This window comes from Mesocricetus auratus, unplaced genomic scaffold, assembly GCF_017639785.1.
Source record: "Mesocricetus auratus isolate SY011 unplaced genomic scaffold, BCM_Maur_2.0 Super-Scaffold_100013, whole genome shotgun sequence".
Classification (NCBI taxonomy): Eukaryota; Metazoa; Chordata; class Mammalia; order Rodentia; family Cricetidae; genus Mesocricetus; species Mesocricetus auratus.
This window is the reverse complement of record NW_024429196.1, coordinates 34507896-34521157: the sequence shown is the minus strand read 5'-3', so window position 1 is coordinate 34521157 and position 13262 is coordinate 34507896. Positions and strand designations below refer to the sequence as shown.

Below are 13262 nucleotides of genomic sequence, written 5' to 3'. Positions count from 1 at the left end.
AATAAAACTCAAACCTCATAAGTGAAGACAAGGTGTGTAAATATAGCCTGGATATAATGGTTTAAAAAAAAAAGAAAAACATGAAAATGAATGTTTTTTTTTTTGTTCCCAGAAGTTTCTACATTAAAAAGGTTTTGAGGAAAAGCCTAACAATCAACTGGAGGTTTGATGCCCTACCTGTGATCTGGATCTCATTTCCTGTCTTTCCTCATCTTCAACATTTCCCATACACTGTTTCAAAAAGCCCGGGGCTAGAGAGATGGCATGCTGAGGACCTGAGTTTAGTTTTCCCGCACCCACAAGTAGCTCATAAGTTCCCAGGAGATCTGATGACACCTTCTAGCCTCCAAGGGCACCAGGCACACATTCAGTGCACCTGAAAAAAACACTCATACATATAAAAATAAGTCACTTTCCATAAAGTAACCCAATCTTGACTCAAAAGACAGAAAAGGTGTGACATGAGAAGAGCAGGAGAGGCCAACCCTGACTGGATGACCTCATGACCTTGCTCGGGGGAGCCAGGCTAGAGAATATGCTTTTCACAGACTGCTCCAGTCTACAGCCTCACCAGCCATTAACAGTCTCCTCTCAGCTGTACCACTAGATGGATCTCTCAGCAGCAGAACACAGCCCAACATGAGGCTGCTCTGCCTTCTTCCCTCTGGCCTGTTGCTTCAGCTTCTATAGCTACTCTTTCTCAACCACCCTAAAATGTTCTTCCGCTGTGCTAAGCAGAATAAGAAGCTCTGTATCCCATGCAATTGAAAGCAACTGCAGCCAGGCGTTGGTGGCGCAAGCCTTTAATCCCAGCACTCGGGAGGCAGAGGCAGGCGGATCTCTGTGAGTTCGAGGCCAGCCTGGTCTACAGAGCGAGTTCCAGGACAGCCTCCAAAACAATACAGAGAAACCCTGTCTTGAAAAAACAAACAAAAGAAAAGAAAGGAACTACAAAAAGCTAACAGGTAATTTCAAAAATTAACGTATGCATACTTAACTTGAACTTGCATGTATTCCATCTTCTGACACTCATCCTAGACCCAATTTATCTATCCATGCTCTTTCTCACATAAGCCATAATGTATCATCTAATGTTGTCGCTGTTTCTTTAAAGCATGTCTCCCCTGATCCATGACAAACATTAATCGTTTCTTAGTGAATGGAAACACTCAAAATTCTCTCTTGGTTATTTTGATTTCCAAGATACAGTATTCCTTAACAGTAATTAAATTATGTAATTGCACTAACATAAGGATAAGTGTGAACAAGTTATAAGGTTTTGGTAAGTACACAGAACGGGAGAAAATCACCTGCCAAGGAGGAGCCCACCAGCCAGCCACAGCCCAGAGCACTCCACAGGTGCCGAAGGCTTCATGGAAAGAGCGCTGAATCTGCTGGGTGCAAGCAGGAACTATGCGGCTCTGGAGCTCTGTCTCTTCTCCGTGAGTCATACCCTTGTGCTCACTTTTCACAAGGCCAGTTCACAACTGCATGCTAAATTTCAAGACAGCTATTTAATCAAGATACCTTGAATGGTCTGACATTCCTGTATTTCACTGTTTAAAATAAAGACATTAGTCCCACTGCTCTTAAAACATAAAAATAACCTCTATTTCAAGGATATGTAAACCACTCCCAATAAAACCCTGCAAATAAATTGTTCTAGCCTCTTCTCAAATAAGGCTGATTGCTACATTCCAGGCCACTAAATTCTTCAGAAAGCCAGTATCTCTGAAACAAATTACTACCCTAACTTCTTAGTGTCTTTATACCTTCTAGGATTGTCACCAGGCAAGCTAGCTTTCCTAAAACATGGGCCTCCTAAGTTCATCTTTAGCCTGGCCTCAGAATGAAACAGAAGTAAACATGGTTTTTTGGGCATTACTTTTCTTCCTGGCATATGGCACATCAAATATGATCATCCTGCCAATCCAAAACTTTGTCACTGGGAAAGGACGCCTATGTCTTGCTCACCACTATGCTCCTAACTCAGTACCTACTACAGCAGAGTCCCATTAAGTATGTATCTAATAATTCTTTTTTGTGGCAATAAATGTGGGAAGAATTCCCTAGCAATTAAAATACAAAGCACGGAAAATGAGATGATTCCAAGTAAAACCTTCATTCCAAATGAAGTGTGTGTATGTGTGCATACAAGAATGCACTTGAGAGCCAAGAGTTTGCATATAAAATTAAAGAGGGACATTAAAAATAATTTAATATTAAAACAAATTACTAAAGTCTGAATAGCAAACACATACTAAGTAAGTAAACATTTGTATGGGAGAGGCAGGTAAAAATAGTGTTTTTAAAATCTGCTCAAAGCTTTATATTCCCTCACTGGAAAAACATTTAACATAAATGTCTAATACTTAAGCCAGAAACATGCAAATTCATTTTAGCCTTTTCTCAAATAAGCTTCATTTCTACATTCCAATGTTACTAAATTCTTCAGAAAATCACCATCTCTGAACCAAATTACTAATCCAAATTCTAAGGACCCCTTCAGAATGAACACAGGCTAAAAAGTCCAACTAGGCGGTATGCTCCAAGGTCTGAGGAGCACCTGCTGGGAACTGGACTTCATCCCTACTAGGCACAAGAACCTCACTCAGTTAGCTTTTCTCATCAATAGCATTGTGAGGACATCTTAGAACATGGAAACAACATAGTACCTAGTACACAATGTGCTTAAGACACCTAGTCATGACTATTCCTGGATAGACAATAGATAGACTCAAAAATTCTAAAATACCAAATGATTCACAAAGGCACAGTAACAAACTACAATTTTCAAGTATTACACATTATAATTGCAGACACTTTATAAAGTTTCCAAAAACAGTGTAAATGGTACTATTAAAACATAATGAGTATTCTCTAACATGTATAGAAGTGATACAACATTTTAAAAAGAGTTCCAAAATAAACTCAGAATCAAATCTCACTTTGGCTTAGTACTCTAAAAGATCTGCTCCCTAGCTATCTCTAGTTCATAAAATAGGTTATAATTCAGGCCATGTAGGATTACACTCCCTTTACAGGAGATAATAGATTTCATATAGTAAATTTTGAGCAAGCAGAGAATTTGTAATTCCAATTAGTTGCATGGGGTGTGGCTTAGTGGCAGAGTACTTGCCTACAACATGAGAGGACCTGAGCTCAACCTTAAGGAACATAAGTCTGTTTGCTTTTTAAAAAGAAGCCCATCAACACTACTGACTTTTCGGTGGTATACCTCCAGCCTCAATACCATTAAAACATTCTCATCCTCTTTGAGATGGTCTTGTTCTGTAGAACACACTGGCTTTGAAGGTGGAATCCTTCTGACTGCTCTTCCTGAGTGCTATGAATACAGAGGTGGGTACTACCACACCTGGCTAGAGCCTGCATGTCTAATGTAAGCCCCCAGATACACATTATTGTGTCTTTGGGATCCAAGTACTGGACACTAGCAGCTTTGTGCAAGAGGCTAAGCATTGCCATGATGGGCTGAAGTATGAAACTAGAAAATGGGATCAATTTCTGGCCTTCCTGTACTGAATAGTGCAAAGCAAACTGTCTTCTGGCCTCAGAGTCCCAAACTGTAAAATAGGCGATCTGAAGCGTGAAAACCATATCAATGGCTCAGTTTTCTGAATTATAAGACAAGCACATTGTTGTGTGAGCTGTTGCAAAGTATTCAACTCTTTAGTTTTTGTGGGAAAACTATTGTTAAACTGAGATCCTGATACACATCAGTTGTTTTTACTGAACACAGCAAACCAAACCACAGCAAAAATTCACTTTTCCTCTACTTTGAGTCTCTTTTTAAAAGGTCATAGATGCTGAGCATAGTGGCATTCATCTTTAATCCCAGCACTAGAGAGGCAGAAGCAGAAGGATCTCTGTGAGTTCAAGGCCAGCCTAGAGATAAAGAGTGAAACTCTCATTAAGAACAAAGCAGGTGGATCTCTAAGATCAAGGCCAGCCTGGTATACATAGTGAGTTCCACAACAACCAGGGACACACAGAGATATCCTGTCTCGAAAAACCAAAACCAATCAAACAAGCAAAACAATAAAAGCCACGTATACAAATGCAAAATGAATGGATCTTTTGAGACATGGGCTCCTGATACTAAAATGAACTGTATAAATTCTTTAGTAAGAAAATCATATAAGTTATATGAATTTCTCTTTAATCACAACACGTATTACTATCTCCCTATCTGAATCGAGGTCCCTAGATATTAAAAAATGACAAAATCCTTAATTTTCTTTGAATACAGTCTTGTACTATATAACATTTAGGTCAAGGATAACACAAACATAATGATGGCCCTATACATTACAATGAAGCTAAAAATTCAGGGCAAGGGGTGGGGGCTGGAGAAATACCTCAAAGAGTAAGAGCACTTGACGCTTGTGGTAGTTCGAATGTAATTGGCCCCCATAATTTCATAGAGAATGGTACTATTAGGAGATGTTGACTTGTTGGAGGAGTATGGCTTTGCTGGAGGAAGTGTGTCACTGTGGGGACTGACTCTGAGGTTTCCTATGGTCAGGATACCACCCAGCGTTTCATCTGACTTCCTACTGCCTGCAAGTTGTAGGACTCTCAGCTATTACTCCAGCACCACATCTGCCTGCATACTGCCATGCTCCCCACCGTGATAATGAGCAACCCCAAATTAAAAAATTTAATAAGAGTTGCTGTGAACTGGGCGTTGGTGGGGCACACATGTCTTCTCAGCACTTGGAGAGGCAGAGGCAGCTGGATTTCAGTGAGTTCAAGGCCAGCCTGGTCTACAAAACCAGTTCCAGGCCAGCCAGGACTGTTACACAGAGAAACCCTGTCTTGAAAAACAAGTTGCCAGTGGTCATGGTGTCTTCAGAGCAATAAAAACCCTAAGACAACAACAATACTCTTGAAGTGGACTGGAGTTTGATTTCCAGCACCCATAAACAGGTTCACAACTGTCTATAACTCCTGCTCCAAGGGATAGGACACCTTGTTTCCAGCCTCTGGGCACCTACACTCACATGCACATATTCTCCACCAGCCCACCACACACACAATAAGTAAATAAAAAAGTAAGAATTCCAATTACCTACTGTTGCAACATATCTAATATCTAGTTACAACGTATTATTCACCATTATAGCAATGTTGACATAAACAAACCTACTCCACTGCCAGGTGTGTAAAAACACACACAATAATGTACAGATAATACACAATAATGATCATAAATGATCTTCATTGGTTTATTACTATGTCATACTTTTATTGTTTGGGTATACCATTTATTAAGAAAATTATTACTATAAAACAGCATGTCAGCCGGGCTTTGGTGGCGCATGCCTTTAATCCCAGCACTCAGGAGGCAGAGGCAGGCGGATCTCTTTGAGTTCGAAACCAGCCTGGTCTCCAAAAGCTAGTTCCAGGACAACCTCCAAAGCCACAGAGAAATCCTATCTCGGAAAAACCAAACCAAACAAAACCAAACAAAAAAACCCAGCATGTCATGTTGTGTGGGCAGCATTAGTACAGATCTCTCAGTGTAAGCCTTGACTACATCAAAAGGCTATGTGAAGTGCCTAGCCTGGCTGTTTGTGCTAAGCATTCTAAGGTACTCAATATATTTACAATAATTAAATAGCCTAACTGCATTTGAGAACCTAGCTCCATCATAAGCAACAAATAACATTACTTAAATCTTTTTTAAAGTGTCTTTAAGAATCTGCTTTAGGGCAGGAAGGAAAGATTGTGCTTAAGATTAAGAACATGTACTGGTCTTCCAGAGAACCCGATTTCCACTCCCAGTACCCACATGAGGCAACTCACAATTGCCTGTAGCCTATAGTTTCAACTCCAAATAGATCCAATGCCTCTGGCCTCCCTAGGCACCTGCCCAGCAAATCCCCCCCCCCCCCGGTAAAGATAATGCAAATAAATAAATCTTTAAAAGAAGAAGCTGCTTTTTAAATTAAAATGTTCCTTTAGACAGAAAACAAAGTTAATGTTCTCATTGTCAAGGCTGGCTTTACAGGCAACCAAGTACAATGAGCCTGGGATGGGTCCCCACTGGGGAAGATGCACAAGACCATGAGTTGGAGGTCAGTTCCAGCTCCACATCTAGACACTGAAATGCAGTAAATTACAGTCCTGACTCTGCCACTAAGCAGTCAATTGTACTTCTAACCAAGTACAACTTCGGTGCAACTTCAGAGTTCTAAAATCCTATGATGAGATACAAATCTCAACTGACAAGAGTGTAGACAAAAACTCAAAACCTCAGAAAACAATTGTACTACCCCAAAGTGGTATTAATTTTTATCTAAAACTATAGGGAGCATCTAGTAATTCCAGACAGTTAACAATGACATTAATACAAACACAATACTTCATGAACCTGGACTAAAGCTTACTAAGTACTGTTAATATTAAAAACTTGGTAATTATTCTTTACAATAAACTTACCTAATCTTACCTCCACTCACTCAAATTGTAAACTGTAAGTTAAATTATCCAGCATTTTTTGTCTCCCCTACATAAAACTGATATAATTTTGGAGTGTATAACAGATCTGCAAAAATATCTGTATAGTGTTTTATCTCGAGTTGTAACCTCATGTGTTTCATGAAGAACATACAAGTACTTTCAATATTCTGAACTTGAAAGACACAGTATGCTAAGAGTCTCCCTGAGTTCAAGTAAAACCTAAAATATAATCATTCTGAATTGCAAAGCACTTCATAGAAACAGTTTAAATTTCCCATGTCATGGAGATTTAAATTCTATTATCCTAAGTGTTTCTGACATTTTGTTTTGGCAATTCTAATTTCTACCTCTAATCTTTTTTTTTTTAGGTTTAACTACCCTAAATTAGCTAGCCCTAAAAGATAGTTCCAGTAGAAGTTTAAGTTCATTATACAGAAAAGCCTAAGAACTATGAAAAAATGAAGAATACACAACAATCATTGGAGACATAGCTTCCTATGTATTATCTTTGTTCCTCCTCATGATTCTCTCCCTCCCTGAAGGAATAAAAGAAGTAAATATTGCTGATTCACCAATTACTCATATGCATGGCTGTTTGGTCTGTACTCCAATTGACCTGTTAAAGAGCAACACTAATTTGTATTCTGGCAATGATAACAATAACTGAGGAAGTATGGGTATCAGCCACTAAGGTTAGCAAGACTTAATGGTCATGCTAGTGAGGTTTAGCTGAGAATAAAACCAAGCACCTACATAAGCTGAATTCATATGACACACTAACAGAAAATTAAAATATCATAGATTGTGTTTTACATGTTTTTACTTCCTAAAAGCATGAAAGAAAATGATTTTACCTTTCTAAATTTAAAAGCAAACTTTTCCCACAAGACTTTAAATCTACTTTTAAAAGGTTTTGGTCACACATCACAGTTAAGTGGTTAAGGAAATGGACTTACACCCCCTGCAAGTGTCATGTAGGAAGGAGGGAGATCTTTCTGATCCCTTGTAAGGAAGAAAGTACCACCACCATTCTCCAACTAGACAAAAAATGTCCTTCTTTGCAAACCCTGGTTACCAAATAACTGGGAATACTTTTACAGGTTACTGCTATTGACTAAAGCAGAGCTATACAATTAAAGTAAGGTGCTTAAAGGGGATATAAATCTCAACAATGAAACATAAGGATACCATGTAATCAACAAAGAAAGGAGGGATAGACAGACAGAGCCTCATATAGCCCAAGACTTGAACTCCTGCTAATGTGTGTGTGTCACCACATTCAGCTTATAGAAAGGTTGTACAAACTGGGTGGTGGTAGTGCACAACTTTAATCCGAGCACTCAGGAGGCAGAGGCAGGTGGATCTCTGTGAGTTAGAGACCAGCCTGGTCTATAAGAACTAGTTCCAGAGCAACCTCCAAAAGCCAGAGAAACCCTGTCTCAAAACCCCTCCCCCACAAAAAAGGGAAAAATATATTTATATGTTCATAAATCATACAACAGCAAACTGCAATGTTTTCAGGTATCCACTTTTGCTAACAGACACAGGCAAATACATGATAAGCAATTTCTTTCACACAAATGGGAGATGTCCCTAGACCTAAGTCCATCCCTCATCACGCCAGGCCTTGAAGTGGATAAAAAGGTTTTTAAGTGTAAAAGAGCAGGCGCTCCCCACAAAAAGTGTCCCTGAGTTAACTGTACTCAAATAGGGTGAAGGTACTGTCAGGTTGAACAAGAGAGAAGTACTCAGTCTAAACTCAGAAACTAAGGCAATGATTCCTGAAGAGCTGTCTTACCAGTATTAAATAACTGGGCAAAACTTTAAAAACATCTTAGGGAGGGGCATCCAATTTCAAGAAACTACCAAGAGCCCAGGCAGCAACACTGTGGGGGAAAGGAAACTCAGAAGACAGGAAGGCCTAGAAGGTCTTAGAGCAGGGAATGAAGACACAGTGGGTTCACAGTGGGCCAGTCATGGAGCTTGGGACAGTCCTGATAAATTTCTAGGAAGTGTCAAGCAGCTGGGATGCACCTGAAAGGCAATATGTGGATAGAGATGACAAAAACAGATTGGGCAAATAAATACAGGAGTATTTTACTCAAGAACCATCCTGATTAACAAGCTTTAAGAAACTTCAAAAGGATATTTTCAGAGATAACTGAGTCTTCTATCAGCAAATATTAAGCTCCCTCTAAAACATAATGAGGCAGTATGTTTCCCATTTGTGTCAAGTATGAAATATTTTCAATACCACAATGCCTAGGCCTCAAAAGCTAAGGTGAGAGAAGAAAAAAAGTTCATGAATCAGCATCACTCCACTGCAAACCCTTCATTATCAAAATAGGGGTCACACTAGCTTTAACAAAAGTGATGCAACGACACTTTATAAAGGCAGAGAGGCAAGAGGTGGGGGGAGGGGAGCAAGGAATGGAAAGGAAGGAAGCATAGCTAAGCTAATAATTTCCCCGTTCCTAAAGAAGACATTTATACATGGGAAAAATAAAGCAGTTTGTTTGCAAGGCACAACATTAAGGGGAAACATTTCCAAGTTGGAATTTATCTTCTTTTGTTTCTGTTTTCACACTTATTTATTGCGTGTTCAGACCAGAAAATAACCTGCAGAAGTTGGTTCTCTCCTACCATATGTGTTCTAGGGACTGAACTCAGGTCTATGGGCTTGGTGGCAAGAGTCCTTAGTGTCTGAGCTATCTCACAAGGTCCCTTTCTTTTCTTAAGGGAATCTAGAGGCTTACTATTCCAATTCCATGCCCTAATAAGAATATTCATTTCTAATTAAGGTAACTGCAGAGAACAGCAGCTCCAAAATTATTAACAAGTCTAACAATTAAGAGAAAACTAACTGGTCTGGTGATACAGACTTGTAATCACAGTTACTGTAAGACTGAGACAGGAGGATAGGAAGCTCAAGACCTATGGGCGACTTAGTGAGACTCTTGCCTTAAAATTATATACATATAATTTTTTAGACATGGGATGGAGATATATATCAAGGATAGAGTGTTGTCTAACATAGCCAAGTACCAAGATTCAATCCTTTGCACTGCCAAATAAATCAGAGCAAAACATTTAAAAACTTAACTGAGGTCTCATGAATTTAACCCTCAGAAAGTAGTGAATTCACTGTGTACTCTAAAATTAACTCACAAAGAAAAAGCACATGAAAAAATATAAATACATTGCAGCAGTAACCCTTTTTAACATCTCCATTTTCTTCCTCCCGTTAGAAAAAAAAGTTAAAATGGTTCAATGACGGAAATTACAAAAAGACACTGCAATTTTCCTGCTTCTACTAATCTGAAATTAAGGAAGGACCATCCCTTAAACCTGAGTATCTACAAGAGCACTGCATGTGTAGGAAAAGTACACAGGGTAAGAGCAAAAGGGATTTACAGCAATTAACCTATGCTGCACTTTCCCAACCCCAAAGACCATCACACCTCACCAGAAGTGGAAGACCTAAATTATAATCCTAGTTCATATTTTGATACAAGTATGAATGACCCATGACACAAAAACAATGACAGTGTGTCAGCCATTTCTTGGTTGGTAACATCAACCAAGTCTAAAAAGTTTGTGAATCTTGTTGCAAATCTTCAGCTACCTGAAGGCATTGTTTATTGTAAGTACTATTAATAACCTAATGTCCAAATCTGACTGAGCATTTTAGAATTATGCTTTAGGTAACTTTGTGAAGACTTCTTCAGGAAAACAGGTAGCTAAGTGAAATATTTGTTTCCAGAGTTCAAATGTATCTTTGTGATATTTTGTGTATATTTAGGAAAGCCAGTAAGTTCAATTCTTTGAATCTTGGGTACTGTTTTTTTTTTTTAAAGCAAAATGAGCAAGACCCCAGAACATTAAATGTAAAATTGCTGCTACTTAATTTCAGCTATTTTTCTACAGAATGTAGTAATGAATGCTAGCAAACTTGTATACCCATTAATCATCTATTTTTCTCTCTGAAACCTATTCAAAGTACAGCCCCTTTCTCCAAATTTACATTCTGCTTCAGAACCTGTCTTCTATGCCAGATACATGTGATCAAGGAGGAAAAAAACTAACAATAAATTAAAGTCGACAGCTAGAAGGCAATATATTAAAAACAGCAATTCAGTAATAAAAAATAGCAAAACAGCCAACAAACACATGCTTGTGTTACATCAGTTTTATGAGGCTTTTACAGATGAGAAACTCATCCACCAAGAAGATAACTTCTAATGATTAAGAAGCCAAGCCATTGTTATTCATGTAAATAAGTCAACTCGGGAGTCACAACAGTCCAAAATGCAAGATGAAGTACATTTCTAATTAGTGCAAGTTTCAAGGAGAAATGTACAACTAAAAAATAAACCTTTAGAAAGCATTTCACTTTAGCAACTCCGACAAACTTGAAGCTCTCTTGTATAGTTTGATTACAAAACTGCCTTTTGGTATATTAAGCACGGAGGAAAAGCCACAACCATTTCAACTTCTGTAAATTAACCCTGACTATACATAAGGGGAGCCAGGGGAGTATGGAAATTGCACACTGAATATATTATCAGACCACACAAAAAAGTGAACATTATTCTTTTTTCCTCTTGTGGTCTTGCAAACGTCAACTCAAAACAAATCGCAAGTGCATTTGAAATACTCAACTCAATTTAAAAAGGAGAATAGCTAAATACCCTAAAAGAAACACTTGTAGTTTCTACAGCCTCTATTAAAAACAAAAAACCTCCCTTGGTTAACTTAACTGTGTACTACAAACTAATTCCACAGTCATGGGAAGCCCTCCTGTTTTTTCAGTTACGGAAAACTTCAAAGTTTCAGTTTATGATTAAGACAAAGTATTCCGCGCCCAGAGAGGTGGTCTCAAATGGGTTAGATATCATTTTCTACGGGTAATTTTCTCACATTTCGAGTCAGTCCAAATTCAAGGCCACTTCACACCAAAAAATAGGGGGAAACAGGATTACATTCACTTAAAAGTCGCAACACGCAATGACCTCAACTCTGAAACAAACTTAATGTTCTACTATACACCACTGAGAAGCAGGTGGTAAGAGGTTCCTGGCCTGTTCCCATGAGTCTTCACACTTGATTTTTATGTTTTAACTCTTTCAAAGTCGGCCTTGCTCAAGTCTATCAAGTGGAAAGGGGAAAGGTAGCAGCATTCCACACACACACTCGAGCAACAGGATCCTAACTTCCTGGTTCTAAAGGAATGTGATTCCCTAACGATCCATCTCTCCCCGCAGTAGCAAGCGCGGCTGTCTGGCCGGTCTCCGGCGGGACCCAGGGGGGCGAGGCCACGGCGCCGCACTGCGGGTCCCCGGCGCCCGCCCGCTCGACCTCGGGGCGCTGGTGGCCTGCGACCCCAGACCATTCTCCTCGAGCTGCATGGGCAAACCCACGAGGGCCATGGGGACGCGGCCTCGGGGACGACTCAGCACACGTCTCACTCCGTTCCAGTCCTCTCCAACCAGGGCCGTGTCAGTCAGGCCGGATCCCGGCCCGCAGGTCCTCCCAAGGCCAGCCTAACCTGGGCCTCCCGGGCCACAGTCCGGCCTGCCCTGCCGGTCCCTCCATGGCCCTGCCCCTCTCTCGGTCCTCCCCAGCGCCGGCCCCCGCCGGGCCCCGGGCCTGTGCCGTCCCTCCTCGGTCGGGCCCAGCCCTGCCCGCCACTGGCCCAGTCCCTCCGGGAAGATGGCGGCCCAGTGACAGGCTGATGCAGGCGCGGGTCCGAGCACGGGGCGCGGAGGGAGGCCGCCCCGTCGGTGGCCGAGGTCGGCCCGCTCACCTGTCAGCCGCCCGCCCCGCCCGACCGGCCGCCCGCGGGCTCGTCGCCGCAGCCCCGGTGCCCGGCGACCGCGCAAAACACGCGGGGACGGCCGAGGAGGGAGACGGCAAGAAGAGGCGGCACGGCCGGGCCGGGCCGGAGACAGCAAAGAAGAGCGGGCGCGGGTTTGGCAGCGGCGGCAGCTGATCCTTCCCCTTTCGGGCCCGAAAATGTCTCAACCTCGAGACTCCAGATCCCCAACGCTCCTTCCCGTTCGCATGAGAACACACAGATCCCACTTCCGGGGCCCTGCGGAAGTCCCACCCCCGCGCGGCCCCGCGCCCTACCCCGGCGCCCTCACCCACCCGGCCCGCCGACTGGAGTTTGGCGCCCGGGAGAGCCTCGCGTCATGGAGGTGCTGCGTGGTGATTGGCTGAGCGGACGCGAGTCCTCCTTTCTACTTCCCCCAGCCTCTCCGCAAGCACCCATCTCGCGGCATCTGTGATTGGCGCGTGCGCGCACGACGGCGACCCCGCCCCGCCCCTCCCCGCCTTGCCCGGAGCTGCTGCGCGCGCCGCACGTCCGGTTTCTCCGCCCATTCTGCAAGCCCCGCCCTGTAGCTCCCTGAGCACCCGGGGTTGTTCTTGGTCTACATAGTTAAGTGTCCATCTCTTAAGCGAGCCTGTCCTGTGGGGTCTCCCTGGCTGGCTGAGTCCTGAAAGCGAAAACTCCTCGCTCCGGACCCGGTCGGGCAATCCTCTACAGCTTCCGGGAACTCAGTGTGGGACAAGGGTGATTCGGATGAGCAAAAAACCTGTTCTTGTGGCTAAAAGAAACACTTTGAGAATAGTGATACCTTGGTCTTGTCCGTTTTCTGAAAAAATAAAAACCCAGCCCAGCCCGGTGGTGGTGGCGCACGCCTTTAATCCCAGCTCGCGGGAGGCAGAGGCAGGTGAATCTGTGAGTTGGAGAACAGCTTGGTCTACAAGAG

General features: G+C 42.1%; 1 protein-coding gene across 2 annotated transcripts in view; it reads right to left on the bottom strand.

Moving 5' to 3' along the window:
* Positions 1-12409, bottom strand: part of Larp4b (La ribonucleoprotein 4B) — a 73274-nt gene extending 60865 nt beyond the window's left edge. For both annotated transcript variants that reach the window (XM_040755576.1, XM_040755578.1), the window contains exon 1: positions 12293-12409. The gene's annotated coding sequence lies outside the window, so the exon portion shown is untranslated. The remainder of the gene's footprint in view (positions 1-12292) is intronic.
* Positions 12410-13262: the final 853 nt, after the last annotated feature.